Source organism: Podarcis bocagei (genome assembly GCF_964188305.1).
Source record: "Podarcis bocagei genome assembly, chromosome: 1".
NCBI classification, from domain to species: Eukaryota; Metazoa; Chordata; class Lepidosauria; order Squamata; family Lacertidae; genus Podarcis; species Podarcis bocagei.
Window position 1 is genome coordinate 83,061,126 of NC_138125.1, and position 19,536 is coordinate 83,080,661.

The 19,536-nt window shown below is 42.0% G+C and overlaps 1 protein-coding gene across 12 annotated transcripts in view; it reads right to left on the bottom strand.

Annotated features, from left to right (window-relative positions):
• Positions 1-19,536, bottom strand: part of DAGLA (diacylglycerol lipase alpha) — a 96,154-nt gene that overhangs the window by 43,669 nt on the left and 32,949 nt on the right. For 8 of the 12 annotated variants that reach the window (XR_014009773.1, XM_081200535.1, XM_081200531.1 and 5 more), the window contains one exon: positions 2,140-2,260. The exons of 3 other annotated variants lie outside the window; for them this stretch is intronic. The gene's annotated coding sequence lies outside the window, so the exon portion shown is untranslated. Of the gene's footprint in view, positions 1-2,139; positions 2,261-14,420; positions 14,591-19,536 lie in introns of those variants that run through there. One more of the 12 variants, XM_081200536.1, reaches the window with a different exon arrangement.

Consider the following 19,536-nt stretch of genomic DNA (forward strand, 5'->3'; position numbering starts at 1 on the left):
CATCTCAATTTATAATCCACCCTGATGACTTCACCAAGCACTAATAATATAGTTTAAGAAGGACCTGAACATGATCTATAATAAGTCTCAATCAGGCCCAACATTTTTTATAATTTTGAGCTACTCTATTTCCGTATCCTCCGGCATCTTGATTCTGTCGCTGTCCCAGGAGTATTGCTAGAGAGAGAGAGAGAGAGAGAGCACACTCATTGCTGCTATCAATGCACCTCAGACTTGATCTTTTTTAATTGTTCTCTTAAGCAATTAACAAAATGGGCAACACCTAAATAATCTCATTTCTACTATATGCATCACAGTCAGGATTTGCTTCTCAAAGCACTCTTGTGGTAAGCACCAATATACTTTCTACGTCTATCTACAATTATCATATAATGTTGTTGTTTTACACAAGGTTCACATTCAAATGATCTAAGCAGAACTTCCAAGATTCAAACCATAGGAACTTTGGTGAAGTGGTTTCAGAGAATTCTCAAAAATGTTGTTGGAAAGTGTGCCTGACACCTTCCAGGTTAATTAAGTGTCACTTTGTTTCTTAAATCTGAGGGCCCTCCCAGAGAAAATATTGTACCTTGAGCTGAACATCCAAGCACAGCTACCCCTGCCACCAAACAGTATCCTTTGAAATGAAAGGAAGAATCTTCTCTTTCAGCTTAAAACAGGAGGATAAATGAGATGAACATGCAAATGTACACCTGAGTGTAGATGCAGTCTATCTGTACTGCACCGTTGGAATATATATTCCCCATAAGGATGTACAATTAGATACACATCCAAGTATCTGAGAGTGGCTCTCCTTCATTGGATTGGGCAAGGAAGTATAGATGACAGAGAAGAATTCTAGAGAGAAGGGAAAAGGAAGGAAGCTATCTTTTTTGTCTTGTCCCTCTTCTGTCCCCTCTGAGAAAATATGTATGTCCTCCCATTTTTATGAATTTAATTGTAAAGGGCAGATCTGCATTCACTGAGTAGCAGGGGCTGATTTCTTAATTTGAGATTCATTCACCTAACCCATCAAGTTGCTGACATTATGAAGAATTGGTGCCATTATGAAGAACTGGTACCATTATGAAGAATTGGTACCAAGTTGCTCTAGCAAAAATCCCTGGTGATATCTTTCATTCTCTCTTTACACAGCAATACCTCTTCCCACCAAAAAAAATTGGCAAGCATTACTAGCCTTCCCTTCCATCACATTTTCCTGAGGATCATTGTTCACTTCCAACACTCCTTGTATATCTTTGTAAAATATTACTCCCTCTAGAGCAATTAGCTGGACTCTACCTCCTGTATTATATTTTGCAATCATGAAACTTTTCCAGCACTGAAATCTCACAGAAAATATGAACAAAGAATGATTCATGTTTAAAACCAAGTAACTTTGAATAGGCTACCTATTTTACCTTAGCAAGCCTACTATTTATATGACAGGCATCTGAACCTGTTTTTCTCCAAACTATTGAAGGTAGTGTGGAAGTCAAGAGTAAGAACAGTAGCAGCTGAGAATGAAAAAGCATATGGTACATAGGCAGCATAAGAGCTAAATGAAAAAAGTATGTTATCCTGAAAGTTAAGAGGCAGATCATTCATGTTTTTTTATTTGAGCAGTTAAAAAATCAGGAATTGATAGATGCACTCAAAATTCACTGGACCTGCAATTATGAGTCCTGGAAGAAAGCAGAAATAAGGCAGCACATAGAAGGTATCATATCATGTTACTCTAGATTAATTAAGTAGCCTGGAATCAATATAACTCTTGTACTCATGATCACTAACACACATTAGAATCCCAATTCTTCCACATGCATGCATTAAAAGGATGGGAAATAATATGTTACCACACTTTATCTTCCCCTATTATGTATAATAGTGCAGTCAAATTTTATAAATTAACTAATTTGCTGTGATGATGAGTACATGTCCTGACTACGTAAAACAGTAAAGGATTACCAAGTGTTTGAAAACGACTTTACACCTGGATTAGAGCGTGTATTTATGAAGTCATGGGAAGGCATTTATTTGCACAGAAATGCATTTAAAATGTCTCAAGTGCACTGTTAAACAAGCTGGGTTCCCAGGCTCAAACAGAAACAGGAGTGTGTGTGAATAAAATATGCTTACATAGCATGTAGTCCAGTAGAAGCACATTCTTCTGTCCCAAGAAGCTTTCTTGGGATAGTCCGTGTCCATGGACGGAGTCTTCATGAGTGAAGGAGGAATCAGCATACTCGCCCTGGCACCACTGAAAATCCCAAGCAGGAGGGGAAAAACAGCTTGGTGACTGTCTGCCAACAAAGCCAGTCATCCGCATCACCAGAAGCAGCAAGAGCAGCATCAACACTACCTCCATCACAGCAGGTCCCTCCCTCCAAGACACAACCTTCATTTATTCCACTGAAGCTGCTTCAAGCAAAGCATGTGTGAATCAGGACTCCCCCTACTTTCTATATTTTGATCTCACTCTAGAAGGAAGTGACCTCATTTCCTGCTCTCAGGAGACTTATGAATTATGGGAGGAAGGACTGAGAATGAGAGCACACAATGCTGTCACTCATGAGAGAAACACCAAGGGACAGACAATGCTCTCAGATAGCAAGTGCAGCAGCAGAGAAGCAGCACCTCTTTCACTAGACAAATCAGAGCAATTGAGTGCACTGTAATGACTTTGGAACACTCTAAATCCTTCCTAAATATCAGAAATCCTCTTTCCCTACAACAGATTACATCAGAGACAGAACTGTAGGAGCAAAAGGCTGAAAAAGAAAAAACAAGAACGAGGCCACAAGATTTCAGATAAAGTCACAAGATTTCAGATAAAACTAGGGAGATTTAGTTAAATCCACAATGCTACTAGATCTGGCATTCGCTGCAGAAGCACAATACATACAGAAGCTGAGCACAACAGGAAGATACAGAAATTGGCTTATGCATATCCCATTAGATATAAGAGACACCATATGCAGCCCTTAGGTTAGCACACCAGCCCAAAGCTACTCATTCCTAAGGAAGCGAGATACAGTGCTACGCTGTGAGTTCAAAGCAGCCAACAGCAGCTCATGAAAGGAAGGAAGAGCAGAAGTGCCCTTGCTAGGACAAGGATGGAGCAAAGAGAGGCTGCAGCAAGATGGGTGAGCTGTGGGTTTGTGGTGACAGCATCTAGCAGGTGTGTGTTCACCTGTGGAATAGCACTGCTATTAATTCAGAGGTCCACTGACCTTGCTGTCACCTTGCCCCATCACAATCCCAACAAACACAGTGCAGCTGCAACTCCTATTCCCAAGTTTTCATATGTCCTAGAATTAGTGCACTATTTCACGCAGCTCAATGTTGTGAGTGCTTTTCTCCATTAGAATGGTCTCAGGTTGAGTTCTCAGCATCTCAAATCAAAAGAGCTCAAGTTGAATGAAGATGTCTGCCTTACACCCTGGAGAAACCAATACCAGAAATGATGAACCAGTGGTCTGACTCAGTGGTGTAGTGGGAGGAGGAGGAGGAGGAGGAGGAGGAGGAGGAGAAGAAGAAGAAGAAGAAGAAGAAGAGGAGGAGGAGGAGGAGGAGGAGTTTGGATTTGATATCCTGCTTTATCACTACCCAAAGGAGTCTCAAAGCGGCTAACATTCTCCTTTCCCTTCCTCCCCCACAACAAACACTCTGTGAGGTGAGTGGGGCTGAGAGACTTCAGAGAAGTGTGACTAGCCCAAGGTCACCCAGCAGCTGCATGTGGAGGAGCGGAGACGCGAACCCAGTTCCCCAGATTACGAGACTACCGCTCTTAACCACCACACCCACACTGGGGCTGTGGCCCCAGGCACAGAATCTGAGTGGGGTGCAAAGCAAGAGCCTCCTCCCTCCCCCCCCCGTATGTGCCTGGCGTGCAAGCCCCCTGGGCGAGCACAGAAGGTTTCTTTGCCTGCCAGCAGATGGATGGGCCCCGTGCACTGGACAGGGTGAAGAGGGTGAAGAGCACACTCCATGCCCCGCCAGGCACTCGAGCCCCCACCCGTCAGCTGGTGGGCAGGCACTCACACACTTGATGGGGAAAGAGCATGGAGGGTGCTCTCCACCCTCTGTGCCCTCACCTGACACAAAAGTGCCTGCTTGCCTGATGACGAGCTGGCCCTGGCCTGCTGGGCAGAAGCAAGGCCCAGAGGGCAAAGTGGACCGCCCTGCCCCCACCCGGCATATGAGTGCCCACCCGTCAGTGGCAGGGGCTGGGGGAGCACAGAGGAAGTCCTCCACACTCGCCCCGTCCCCACCACTGAAGCACAGGCATTCCAGCGCCATGCGGTGACAGGGCATGGAACCCTCCGTGCCCTGCTCCCAGCCAGCCAGAAGAGGCAGCAGTGATGGGGTAGCATGCCCATGGAATGGAAGATGGCAGGATCCTGAAGGGTGTGCTCTACGAGCAGCTGGTTTCAGGCGCCAGACCTGTTGGCAGACCAACTCTGCATTACAAAGGTGTCTACAAATGTGATCTGAAGGCTGGCAACATTAACTCTGCATTGTGGAAATCACTTGCAGACAATCATAATGTCTGGACACAGACAGGCAGGTCGTGTATCCACCGCAGTAACCAGAGGAGGAATAACCGCTGGGATGAGCATAGAGAAAAGAAGCATCATGGTGCACCTGTATTTTCATTATTGATTAGCAATGACAAAAACAATAGCAAACATCCATTCCCAAACTATATGTTCTGTTTTAAAATTACCAAAATATAAAACTCATAAAACAACATGTCCACCTTGCAATTTGTCTGCCATGAGCAGCAGTTGAGTGAGAGATGTAGAGTGCACATGTATATGTATGTGTGAAAGAGAACATGGTCATTATCTGAGGGGGAGTTTGTTAATAGGTGCATGTGGAAGGAAAATCAGGTGGTATTTGTGTATCCATGAGAGGAGAAAGAATATTGTGGCAGCAAGATGTGTGAATGTGTGAAATACAGCTTATAGTGTGGGTGGATGAGCATACATTGAGGGAAGAGGAGGGAGAAGGATATAAATGACACCTTTGTACAATATAATCTAACTCCTTTGAGTTGGTGGGCTCTCCTCCTTCAGTCAAGAACCTAGAGATTCTGAAGAAAGAAGCAGTCAGAGCCAGAAATATGCTAAACCTTCAACTCAATCACCATCTTCAAAATAAACAAGAGTGATTTGTGACACCTTAGGTTTTAACACATTTATTATGGCATAAGATTCCATGGACCAGAGTCAACTTCATCAGATGCATGAGGTTTTATCCTAAGCTGTCAGGAACGTATATAGAAAAAAATGTAAACAGTTAGGTCAGAGGGAAATGAAATGCAAAAAAAGGCTATGACAGTTACGTTAAAGCTTAAAGGTATGTAAAATAAGTACAGTGATCATTGACAAAGCAGTGCTGATGATAATGCAAACAACCTGCCATTGGTAAGTTAACATGTGTAATGGAATAAAAATGGTCAAAGCCTATACTTTTTACATTTCATTTCCCAATGACCTCATTATAGAATTTTTCCTGTACAACCATGTGTTGTTGTTGTTGTTTGGTTGTTTAGTCGTGTCCGACTCTTCGTGACCCCATGGACCAGAGCACGCCAGGCACTCCTGTCTTCCACTGCCTACCGCAGTTTGGTCAAACTCATGCTGGTAGCTTCGAGAACACTGTCCAATCATCTCGTCCTCTGTTGCCCCCTTCTCCTTGTGCCCTCAATCTTTCCCAACATCACCTGCCAACTTATCACTTCAAACATTTGATGAAGTAGACTCCTGTTTTGCTCAAGTCTCTGAAAATTGTTACAGCTTCAGCACACAATGTATGCACACACCCAGGCCCAGTAGGGGTTCCCCTCCATTGGGACAGTTTTTGGGTGCAATGGATGACTGCACGCAAACTCAACTTTTTATTTTAAAAAGGGACTTTGATAATGAGTAAGGACCAATAGAACATAGACAGGATGACTGATACAGTGAACTTTTCCCCAAATATAAACAAGCACTATCTTTACAAATATATAGGTTTCATTCAGAATGCAGCATAGCAAGTTTTTGTCTCATAGGCTTTCCTTCGTCTTCTTTCCTTCTTTGTGCATAAAGGGAAGAGAATTAAAGCTTCTGTTTGAGGTTTAGAACAGAAGTAGGGAACGGGTTGTTTCCAAATAATAACTGGAAGCTGTCAATCTCTTGCGGGTGGAGGAAAGGGGTGTGTGTGACATGTGAGCATGAGGCTTACCACAACACATTATCAGAGTGTGGCCACTTCTTTCATGCAAACCAACTAGGAAATGGAGCAGAGACAAATCAGTGATAGGAGAAAAATTGAGAGTTACAAATAGAATCAGATGCTAATGCTAAATGCCTGCGAGTCCTGGAAGACCTGCTCCCTGCCTTGCAGGCCTTTTCCTACCTTTTCCCAGAGGGTGGGGCTTTAACTCACTACAGGTACAGAAACTGACACTGATAAACAGACTCTTGGGCTAGGGGATTTTGTTGGGGGGACCTGTTGATGTTGGTTTTTTGTATCTTTATTTTAGATATTGTGGTTTATGTGGTAATTGTTCAGTTTGGTTGTGTATTTTTAATGTTTTATTTATTGTTTCTAACTATTTTTGTTATGTTGTAGTTATGTATTTTTTTGAACTGCAGAAAGGTGGTATACAAATAGAATTATGTTTGTAAGCTTAGAGGTGTAGGTGGAGGAAGGCTTCAGCATGCATATCCCTATGTGGTTGAGGAACCGTGCTCACAAGTATCTGCTGTGCTTGTGGTTCCTTCCCCTGCTCAGTTGCTATGACTGTGTGCATCAAACTGTGCGGCAGTCCTGAGGAACTGTTCAAGAGAGGGAGCTGAGCAGGGTGTCAGTGTTTGTAAAAAAGCAAAAAAAAGAAGGAAAGGGTTCTGACCTCCCTTTGTCTCCTCAGCCTGGTCCTCGGACCCTTGTCGGCACAAAAGAGTCCACGAGAAAAGTCCTTGCAGAGTTTTATTCTTAAAAGTCCTTGTGCAAAACACGACTGAATAACTATACACACCAGCACCAACCAACCCAAACACCAGCCACAGCCCAAACTAACATTTCTCACTTATATATACAACTTGGTGCAGACTGCTTAGTCATGCTGACCCAGCTTTATTCGCATTAAAGAAACAGTGCCCATTTTAGCCGTGACACAGGGGAGCAGCTGGATATAATATTTCTCCGCCCAAAACAGCAGAATAATGGTACCAGCAATTATCTGACCAGAGACTGTATGTATGCAGCCAAGGCTGATGCACACATTTGTAGCTGGATAAGGGCCAAAGGGAAGAAGTGAGACCTGCATGACCCCTTGTGTACTTTGCATACTACTCCACTAACAGACCACAGAAAACCAAACCAAAGTGTCCAAACCACTGCTCCACTGTGGTGCCAACAATTACACAAAGCTAGAGAGTGACAGCATGCTAGAGACATCTGTGGTTTTAAGTGATTTGCTCTCCTGATGCATTTGCCATTTCCACCCACAGATCAGACATTAAGCTGAATGTGACATATTTAAGGCATAACAAACCGACAGCTCTGTCAACCCTGTGGTGGCTGGACCACCTGCTAACTAGAAATGGCCAGCCGTATTATTTTGATGCAGCAATAAGAGGGTTGTATAACACGTAAATACGATCAGACCAGTCCATGAATATCCCTTTACTTAATCATTTATTAGGACTCCCCTTTTCAGAAAATTGAAAAATAGCCCTACCACCCACAAAATAATTCAAACTGCTCATTGCAAAGTGCTGGCAAAACTGCCCTGGAGTTTTAAAAATAACTTCCTATACTCCACCTTAATACTGTTATGCCATCCAGCCACTGTAAGCTGAGCCAAACTGGGCATGTTGGAGCCATGATTCACATATCTGCCTCATTCACATATAAAGAGGGGTGTACATAAGGTTGCTTTAATTTTAACATACTTTCAGGAGAGAGCTACACTCTGGCTTCCCAACACTCTGTAGTCAGTTACTCTTCTCTAATTGTGAAAGTGAGATAGGAAAAGAGAATAGTGGCTTTGGGAAGTTGTAGGAAGGGAAAGATTCAGCACCCCTCACCCATGCAGTCCTTTCACTGTTTTTATTTGTTTGACTAGAATAGTTTTCTGAAGTTTTGTAATGCTAATTATGCAAAGCCCGATGAAGGAAGGGGCGAGTAATAAGGAAGGGCAGAGAAAAACTGTAGCTGAAATAAAGGGGGAGGATAATTTCAACCCAGTGATCATTTCTGTAAGTGAATAGTAAGCAACTACATGAGGTTAGTACTGGAGATAGAGAAGTCACCTAAGAGTCCAAATGGATAGGTAGATGTCCAGCTGCCCCCCCCCCGTCAGTTTCACATGCTAACGCTAAGCCATAAGCCATAAGGTACACAAGGTGTATACTAGCTGATGAATGCAGCCAGAGTCTGCTTCGCTCCTTCCTTCATGCAAGCTGCAAGCAAACTGTGAAGGGGTTAGCTTAGTGCAATGTCTGAACCTGGAATTTATTACTTATTGTTTATATGTTGAATTTATATATGAAAGCTGCACCCAAAGAAAACTCAATTGCTAGCCATTGTGAAACTGGATAGGAGGACCATAGGAAGCTGCATTATAAGCAAAGCAGACCATCATTTAGCTGAGCACCATCAACACTTATTGGCAGCAGCTTTCCAGGGTTCCAGGGAATAGTCTTTCCCAGCCCTACTTGGAGAAACCAGCGATTGAAACTGGGACCTTCTGCATGAAAGACATGTCCTCTACTATCGTTTTTGTACTTTTCTTTGTCAGGATGTACCTTATGAAAAACAATAATTTCAAAAGTGTGTCCACTTCTACAACCTGTTGGAGTTTTGGAGATTTTTTTTAACATAGTCTCGATAAACTGGAAATGTATGATTACAGTTTATTTATTTAACAACAAGCCCCTGGATCTCATTTTTTACAAAAGGAATGTACATTCTGTGCCCCCTGCCCTCCACATTACAAGCTTGCCAGATAAGACACGTTTATGGCTGAACCTCCAATCTTTATCAGCCTGACTACAAGTATTCCAGATGGCATGCACTTAGCATGCCCGATTCAAGCGGAAACCAGCAATTATAACATGTATAAAACATCATCAATCTTCAGGCTGCTATTTTAAAGCCTATGAATAGAGCTCTTTCTGTCTCAGAACGTGCATCTTCACAATCTGGAGATTGTTCTTCCTTGGAGGATGTGATGTCATCCTTAGAAAATGTCTTCAGCTTTCTAGCCTATAGCTGATCTAAAAAATGAGCTTCTCTTTCAGAATCTTGGGCATCATCTTTGAAGGAATGTCACTGTGAAATTAGGTGGTGTGCTTTCTCAAATCAATTTCTTGCTCTGGTTGCCCATGGCCATTAGACCATAGAGGAAGGATGAAGCTAAGTATCAGGAGTAATTGTTTTCCTGATGTGAATGGAAAATGGAAGCCTGAAACAGCTACAAAACAAAATGTCAGTGTCTTTACAATATGAGTGGAAAAAATATGGGCTGGCTCATATATTACTGCTGGAGCTTCCTTTGTGGGGAAATCCTGGACTGGGAATACCTATTTCTAAAGTGGTATGTCCAAAGACATATGCCCAGAAGACATAAAGAGGCAGGAGAATGGCAGGGTAGGAGGCAGCCTCTACCAACAGTATACGGTACTTGCAGAATACTTACAGAAAGAAAGCAGGAGAGGAGAACAAATGCCTGCCACTCCATCAGTGATGGGCCTGGGGAGAAAGGTTAATAGTGCTGGTGGAGCAGAAAGTGAGCATAGCTTGTTTCCCACTTAATTAACACTAGGAGCCACCAGGTAAGATGACACTAGGTAAGCTATTAACACACATCCTAAGAGTCTTGAGTTGCAGCATCACATTCTCCAGATCTACTCAAATATCTCCTCCACCCACAGTCACTTCAGAGGCAAAGGGAGGCTGAACCCTCCTTTCACCTCCACAACTGAGAGAGGAGAGTTGGGTTCACAGACAGTATGCTACTTTGGCACAGCTCAGTGCCCTCCTCTCAACACTTACTTCAAGGTCAGGATGGTGGTTTCAGCCCTTTTACATGAACTATGGGGGTGCTATTTGGCTCAGAAAAAGTTTTATCTGAGCCCTTGTCCAACAATTTACCTATTGTGGGTAAAAGGAATGAGAATCGTTATTTGGCCCCCTTCCTTCCCCTCTCAATTCCTTTTAGATTCCTACTTGTATGGATTGTATAAGGAAAATTTGAAAACTCAAATTCAAGCCACAGGCCTCTTTATGTTTCTTACTTCCTCTTCAGAACTGAGAATAAGCATAAATGGAGACGGAAAAATGTCACTCACTGAAGTATAGCTCTGGTGATTTTAGTATTTCATTATCCTCTTACAATTTTGTACTCATTGGTGATGGCCGAGGCAAGGTATTTTAGAAGTTCTATCTAATTCCTGAAAAAACCGAGAGTGCCTTCCTTGTCTATGACTGATCCTTCTGTCTAATTCCTGACAAGTTCAAATTAAACTGAAAATACACCAGATGGCACTAAGCAACAAGCAATTTAAAATCCATCTTCTGTAAGAAGACGTCCCCAGACTTGCACACCCACCAATAATGCCTTGACTAACCTCCTCTGCAAATTACACAAGCTGAACAGAGTGCTATACTATCAATACCCTCAGCATATTTTTCAGAAATAAAATAGATAAACATGCCCAGCAAGTGCACTTAATAGATCTGTTTGCCAATGGTGTTGCCTAAATTCTCAGCTGTGCTTGTGAGGAAACCTTTTTTCAAAAAAGAAGGGAAACAAACTATCAGGAGCTCTGGTTCCCCACCCCCTTCTTAAAGAACATACAAAGAATGCAGCAAGAGGTGGTCTGGGTAAAAGCAACACCTACCCACCCTGCTCAAACATTAGCAGCAAACCGCTGCCAACAACTCTCAGAGAACTAGTCAGAACATGCTTGTTAACTCCCAAAGCCACCTGAGAAAGGAAAAATAAGCACATGGAGAGTAGTAATGCTTAAACTGAGTTCAAATCCAAGAGAGATGATGATTCAAGGAATGTGGCAATTAATTCTAAAAAGAATGACTTTATCTTCAGTAGAAGTAGGACTGAGTCCAGAATTCGGTATTACTAAAAGTCTAATGATAATCAAACTCACTCTGTACTGTTGTATGTTTTTAAAATGGCAACCTGAATCATAGTCTTACTGGAATAAGCATCCTACATAAAACTATTCCATCTGGAAACAATTCTCAATTAATATAACTTTAATGTATGTCAATAATGTGTTTATATAATATATAAACCAAGAGACTGAAATATATCTCAGCTGCAGATAATATCCTTCTAAAGAAAACGTATGACTCCATTAGAGAAGAAACTCCTCTTGCCTGAGGAACATGAAATGATATAATCTGACTTCTTCTCCATGTTAGTTTCTCTGTTCTTTTTTTTTTCCTGCACCAGCTGCAGCCTGCCAATCCTTAAAGGGGCTTGCAAAATCTTTGGAGCATCTACAACCAGTCCTGTATGGTAGGACTTCAAAGTGCCCCATCACCTGATGTAATAGTGAAGTCAAGGGATTGACAGGTGGCCTGTGAGGGCTAAGGATAGTAAAAAATATGGCCCACCAGCCACATCCAGTTCACCACCTCTGTAGTAGACCTGCAACAAAGGAACACAACTCCCTTCATTCCTGACCATTGGCCATGTTTGGTGGTGAAAAGAGCTGAAACAACAACATCTGGAGGGCCACAGTTTCTTCACCCTGATTTAAAGGCTGAATGTAATTGACTACATCCTTTGTAGACCATTTCTGCAGATTTCTGTTGTGGTAGACAAAATTGCATATGAGGGTAACTCCTAAGCTGCAAAGTTTTCCATTTATAGGTGACAACATTATGTTACTTCCAACTTGAATTTATCTGAGTACATTCCTTACTCTAAATGAATTTACACCTCCAAAATTCCTTACAATTACAGTAAGCTCCAACACATCACAGTAACTTCATATCTGAACTTAAATATTCAATTGCTGTTCTCTTAAACATAAACTAAGGTAAGCTTCCAGATAAATGCAATTTTGTGTGATATCAATGCTAAAATCCTTACAAATAGGTTCATGGGGGAAAATATTAGACAATATGCTTTATAGGTATGAGATACTATGTAGAGTTGTTTCCTATGCATGCAGCACAATTATATGCCTGTTTGTTCATAAATAAGCAACACAAAATTTAAAAGGATTTACTCTGAATTTCATTGTGCACTGGATAGCAGCCTTATGATCCAATTCTAGCTATGTCTACTCAGAAGTAAGTCCTACTGAATTCAATAAGGCTTACTCCTAGATAAGTGGGGTCAGAATTGCAGCTGTAAATCACTGAACTGGGGAAATTATTATGCAATCAGTTACATTCTTTTCATGCCGGATTCTAGCTTAGTGAAACAAGCTTCTACTTCTAGGTGCATACTGCCACAAGGCAACATTTCTTAACATCAAAGAACTTGAAAATATCTCAATGGTAATCTATTATTACATGACACGTTCTGAAGGACATCCATGCTATTGCCAGCACATGCCACTTTCCAGTTACAACTGTTTCTACAACATACCTTCATTGACAACATCAATCCATTCATTTCTGGGTCTAGTCTTTTAGCTAAGCTACAGTTCGTGCAGCCACTATCATATACAGGAATCTGAATTTATTTTTTCAATATTTTGTGAGGTGTCCTTTTAGTCCATCCTAAATTCTAGGGAACATTACTTTTTAAAGTCAATTTTCTTTCAGCCCGCCGCTAATGTAGGCTGCATAGAATCACCACAGAATATTCTCCATAGAGTATTAAGGAAACAGTGTTTAAATGCCAAAGTATCCAACACTGTATCAAGGAAAGGACATGTGCTGTGCACCCCTATGGGAATGCACGTCTATGAACATCTGCACATAGACATGGGAGGTTTTCACAAAACTCTGAATGCTTTCATGCAGTATCGCTTGCCTCTGATGCAAACAAAAGAATTTACATTGGGTCTATTTTCAAGGGAAACAAGAAGTCATTTGATATTCTCAAAGGATTGCAGTATAGAATTGTTGTTTCAACCTGTCATTGTTTTACTTGCTCTACAATGCATGTCTTCCTTTCAACATCATCATCATCAAAGATAAGGGGAAAAAGTGAAATCTAGTATTGCCTAACCAAAATATGCAGAAATATATATATTAATGATACATATCTAGTGCAGTTAGCAGTATGGGGTGGCTTCATTCCTCAGATTAGCAAACAGGTTTTTCCACACTTAAAACTTTTAAACCATCAATGTGATTTCAGGTCATTGTTTGGCCCAAGGACATGAAGCAAAACTAAGAACAAAGGAAATACTTTGGCTTAAGTTACAGGCCCTGGAGAATAAGGTTTTGTCTCACAAAGCAGCCAGAAAAATATTTACTGGATGCTGCAATCCCATTTTTTTACTTTGCACTCTATCTTGGAGACTAGGTACAGACCCAACAAGTGAGACAATGCAAGCAGTATTCTCATTTCAGCATTAAAAATGCTCTCTCAAGAGGGAAGAAGGTATACCTAGAGGCCACTTTAAATTTCCTAGGCCCAAGCTCTTCACAGAAACAGGCAGCAGAGATACATGAGGTTTTTTGTTTGTTTGAACTATACAGGCTGCCTGTTCAGTTCCAGGCCCAATTTAAAGTGTTGATTTATAACTTATAAAGCCCTAAACAGCTTGGAGCCAGAATCTCTAAAGACACATGGTAGTGTCCTCTAGGTTATATAACTGTCTCTCTATCGAAGTTAGTATGTGACTGCCTGCTTTTACGGGGATGGGGACGGGTAGGTAGGAATGCTCTTTTCCATAGATCTTTTCACTATTTTTAATGTTGATTTAGACTAAATTTAAAGCTAAATTAACTAGTATTAGACACAGTAATCATATTCTTACTGTTTATGCTGATTTTATTGCATTTTCTAATTTTTGCAGACAATTTGGTTTATTTAAGATACAGGATAATTTTTTTAGATTAAATAAACTATCTTCACAATCTTACTGTTACCTGCTTTATTCCACTCTGTCATGCTCATAGTTTACTTTGCAAGATAGAAAAAAGTAGATCAGTAATATCATGGACAAGATGAAAACACAGAAGCAAGGAGAAAATGCCAAGATGCGGATTCTTTTTCTATGCATGCAAAATAAGCTTAATGTCTGCAAGTCTGTGTCACATTTAAATCACACATGCAGCAGCCCAGAGCTAAATGGCTTCTCTCTTTGCACACAGACTCTCTAATGACTACACTCCCAAACACCCAGCATATACGCCTCCTACTCAACACCCACACACAGTACATTGTGCACAAATGTACAGCAAGCACATAATCTGCATGCACTTACCTTCTGCATAAGCCCATGTAACAGGGTCCTCAATGTAACTGTGACTTGTCTTCCTATCACACAGAATGTGCTTTTCAAATCACCCCTTATGTTCTCTACACAAGGAAGATTGCTGCAGAAAATTAGAAGCTGTTTCTAGTCTAATTATTTAATTAGATAACCCAATTTTTAAAAATATCTTTCAATTCCCAGATCCTCTCTCGTTATATAGTTCAGGGCACTGTAATACTCTGCAGCAGCCAGTGGAATATTTTTCCCCAAACCTCTTTATCTCTTACACCAGTCATGAATCGACAACTGCCCCATATCTTTGCTGCACACTGTCTCTGCTTAGCTTCCTTTATCAACTGAGGGCCCATGAATTTTGGTTGAATATGAAAGCCAATAACTGTTTGTAGTCAGTGACCAAAGAGAAGCTCTCTTACTTCCTGCTCTACAGAGGTAAAGTATTCTGAGTAACATGACTTTATTTTATTTATTATATTTTTAATTAAATTTCAATACTGCCCTTCATCCAAGGATTACAGGGCAGTTTACAATATAAAAACCACAAAAATGCATAACATAGTAACAACAATACCCCCCATAAAGTTTTAAAGGCCATAGATTGTTTAATTGGACAAAGGCCTGGGAGAAGTGGGATGTTTTTGCCTGGCACCTAAATATATGCAATGAAGGCACCAGATGAGCCTCTATGGGGAGAGCACTCCCAAAGCAGGGAGCCACCACAGAAAATGTCCATTCTCATTTGCTGCCCTCTGGACCTCTTGTGGAGGAAGCACACAAAGAAGGGCCTCAGAAGATGGTTGCAGAGTCCAGGAGAAATAATGAGGGGTAGCAATCCAATCCATGATGCTGATGCTATTTTGTAGTTCAAGGCATAGCCTGGGACCATTTTGATACAGGCACCCTCTGTCTCCTAGCTGCTTTTAAAAATGTGGTACTCCTGTGGCTAAGTACTCTAGAGATTGAGTCACCAAGCTTAAGCATCAGACGTATCAGTGGAGCCCTAAAACTATGGTTGTATCAGTGCAAGGATTTTCCTCCTCTCCCTCTCTTCCACCTCCATGCACCCCCTAAATCTGTTCTGATGGTTCCCCAACCTCAGGTTTGGGGGTAGCATGGGTTGCTACTGGGTGAGGAAAAAGTCAAGTCTTTGTGTGCACCTGCAGAAGCTTTTGGGATCATTCTAGCTTATGGCCAACTTGCCCTTGTTCTCCAATATAAATGAAGAATCCTAAAGCAACCTCAACAAGAAGAGAAAAACAGAGCCTCTCTCAAAATCCACAAGATAAACATCATTTTGTAAGGAACTCTATCAAGATTTTGTGACACTGGAATTAATGAAGCAAAGGGAGGGGGAAGGGAAGAATGGCTAGCTGTCTCATCCAAGAGCAGGCAGAGTAAAGAAAATAACTGCCAGATCAGAAAAGGAAGATTAAGCAACACACCTATTATAAGAGATTCAGGTAAAATGTATAAAGCACCTGCTTTTGGTGACAACCAATTGGTCAGGGGTTTCAATGATGCCAACTTTCACAACTACACGTTACGTTTTAGAGATTGCAAAGGTTGTTGTAGTGAACTATGAATTTCCAGGGCATGTATTATATTTAATTTCATAAATAGACTACTTTTGGGAAAGCAACCAATATTACTGTATGAAATGTTTTTAAGAGCAATGGGGATGAATCCCAAATACAGAACACAGTGAAGCATGTTATACAAATTGGCTTTCAAAGCAAAAATTGCTTCCCAACAATTTGAAAGCTTCAAAATTTCTCACAGATGTCTTTCTTCCTTCTTCTTACAGTGCTCCTTCTCTTGGTCACAGCTGTGTTGTGCCAAAAAGGCTGCATTAGCATGCAGAACCCTACTTTGATTCAGGAGACAGTCGTGCTAACTGGCCAAAGTAGAAGCCTTGCTGAGAGAGAAAATAGGAAAGCTAGTGGAATGGAGCTATCAATAATTCACTGAGAGTCCATGGATATCTGCTGACAACAGCCTTAAAAACATTCTAGGCACTTGGAGAAGGAAGAAATTCACAAAAAGGTACCTAGAACAGTGTATATCTGCTCTGGAAGGACAAAAGAGAAGAAAACACAACAGCACATCCACGTGGAAAGAAACCATATTCAGGGATGACAGAACATATTAATTGTGGGTGTATTTCAACTTCTGAATAAGAAAATAGTTACCTATTACATTCGTTACGTGAGAATTAGCTTCATGTAAACCAAGTTCTGGCGGCTGAGAAGTTAGAAGTCTCCCCCAGAGAAAGCTAGACAGATCATGCAGCCGCCACCATCTCTCGCTTTCCATTGTTTATCTATGCTTATCATAACTCTTCTTTAGCAGCTAATTGTCCCTACTCCTCTCCCTTCTAACTCCTAAGGAAATATAGATAGGCATAGATAAAGAAGTGGAGAATGGCAGTCAGCTTTCACTGACTTTCTCCAGGGAATGCTTCAGTATGTACTTTTGTAACCTCAGAAAATATTTAATAAAAAAGCATTTAAAAAAGAAATCTCAATCCTAACTTGCATATGGTATATGGCTGCTTGTAAACGCTAAGTGTAACATTTTGCTGACACCTTATGCACAAAAATAATCTCAATACGAAGCAAAGCTAACCAGGTAGGGCAGCAGTTGAAGAAGGAGCAAAAAGGGTTTTCTTGTGTGTGTGTGTGTTTCTTGTGGCTGATTAGCTGTTTTCCCTGTGTAAAGGTCAGAGGGGGCAGGGTTTCTGTTGAGGCAGGGGATTAGCTGTGGGAGGAGCTTATCAGAGTTTGTAGGGCAGCAGTTGAAGAAGGAGCAAAAAGGGTTTTCTTGTGTGTGTGTGTTTCTTGTGGCTGATTAGCTGTTTTCCCTGTGTAAAGGTCAGAGGGGGCAGGGTTTCTGTTGAGGCAGGGGATTAGCTGTGGGAGGAGCTTCTCAGAGTTTGTAGGGCAGCAGTTGAAGAAGGAGCAAAAAGGGTTTTCTTGTGTGTGTGTGTTTCTTGTGGCTGATTAGCTCTTTTCCCTGTGTAAAGGTCAGAGGGGGCAGGGTTTCTGTTGAGGCAGGGGATTAGCTGTGGGAGGAGCTTATCAGAGTTTGTAGGGCACGCGCAGTTATATCCATCTTTTAGATTTAGGGAAGCTAGTCTCAAACGTTTGTTGGGGGAGACCTAGGTTTTTTTTTTGTGGGCGAAGTTATTTGTCCTGTCTTCAAGCTTTTTATGATGGAGGACCTCTGTAGCCACCCCCAACAACACGATCTCAAGATGGAAGGGGAGGGAACAGCTGCAGTCGCCTGCGATTCCTGCGCAATGTTTGCCATCTTGCCAAAGGTTGCAGGCAGCTTCACCTGCAGCAATTGCATGTTGATTGCCCTTTTAAAAGACAAAGTCCAGCAACTGGAGGAACGTGTAGCTACGCTCCAAAGAATTAGAGAGCTGGAGCTCTTCTTGGAAGCAACAGAGCACACCGTCCCCACCAAGGAGGAGACAGGGGACTCCCCTGAGAAGGAGGCTAGTTCATCAACACAGGAGCCAGATATATGGAGAAACGTGACTCAAAGAAGTAGGAGGCCCAGGGTTCACTCTGATTGTTTAGAAATACACAATCGCTTTGAGGTCCTCTCCCCTAGCATGGAAGACGAAGAGCAGACTCCATTTGAGGATCTCTCCCTCATTACAGTCGATCAGGTATATGAAGACGAGCAGCAAAGTCAGTCCTCAGGGAATGTGCAGGCGACCTTGGAACGGACAGCTCACGGAAGAACCCCGACCAAACATAAGAGGAGGCGTGTAGTGGTGATAGGGGATTCCCTACTGAGGGGAACAGAAGCAGTGATCTGTGGGCCTGACAAGATGTCTCGGGAAGTGTGCTGTCTCCCCGGGGCTAAGATCCAAGATGTAACTGAACGACTGCAAGGAATCATAAAACCCACTGACAAATACCCCTTCCTCTTGGTTCATGTGGGAACCAATGACACTGCAAGCAATAGCCTCCAGAAGATCAAAAGAGACTACGAGGCTCTCGGCAGGAAATTGAAGCAACTAAATGCACAAATTGTCATCTCGTCTGTCCTCCCAGTTGAACGACGTGGCCCAGGGAGAGAGGGGAAAATAGTGGAAGTGAACAGCTGGCTTCGCAAATGGTGTAAACAGGAACGGTTTGGATTCTTAGATCACGGACTGCAGTTTCTTGAAGATGGACTTCTGGCAAGTGATGGGCTGCACCTCACAACGGTTGGGAGGAATGTTTTTGCCAAAAATCTCAGAAACCTCATCAGGAGGGCTTTAAACTGACTAATGTGGGGGAGGGAGACAGTGCTCCTGAAGGTAGGAGTCTATCAATTAATGAAGATGATCATCCAAATGTCATAGACCAAATGGAGCAAACAGCACGCGGACCTAGTGGTGGGAGGAAAAAATCCTTAAATAAGAGACACGGGGGAATGATTAATGGACTTCAATGTCTGTACACTAATGCACAAAGCATGGGAAATAAACAAGATGAGCTTGAGCTCTTGGTACAGCAAACTAAATATGACATAATAGGCATCACTGAAACCTGGTGGGATAAGTCCCACGATTGGAATGTAATAATGGGGGGATACAATCTATTTCAGAGAAACAGACCAGACAAGAAAGGAGGAGGAGTGGTGTTATATGTCAGGGATGTGTATACCTGTGAAGAGATCCAAGATTTAGAACCTCAAAGCCAATGTGAGAGCATTTGGGTCAAAATTAAGGGAGAGAAGAATAACAGAGACCTCATTGTGGGAGTTTACTATAGATCCCCAAGCCAAACGGAGGACATAGATGATGCCTTCCTGGAACAGATGGCCAAGCATGCAAAAGGAAGGGAGATAGTAGTAATGGGGGACTTCAATTACCCGGATATTTGTTGGACGTCAAACTCAGCCAAGAGCATAAGGTCAAACAGATTCCTCACTGGCCTTGCAGACAACTTCATTGTCCAGAAAGTGGGAGAAGCAACAAGAGGAACAGCCATTTTAGATCTGGTCCTAACCAATGTTGATGACCTGGTTAGTGGGGTAGAAGTGGAAGGATCATTAGGCGCAAGTGATCATGCTCTTCTGAAGTTTACTATACAGCGGAAAGGAGCAG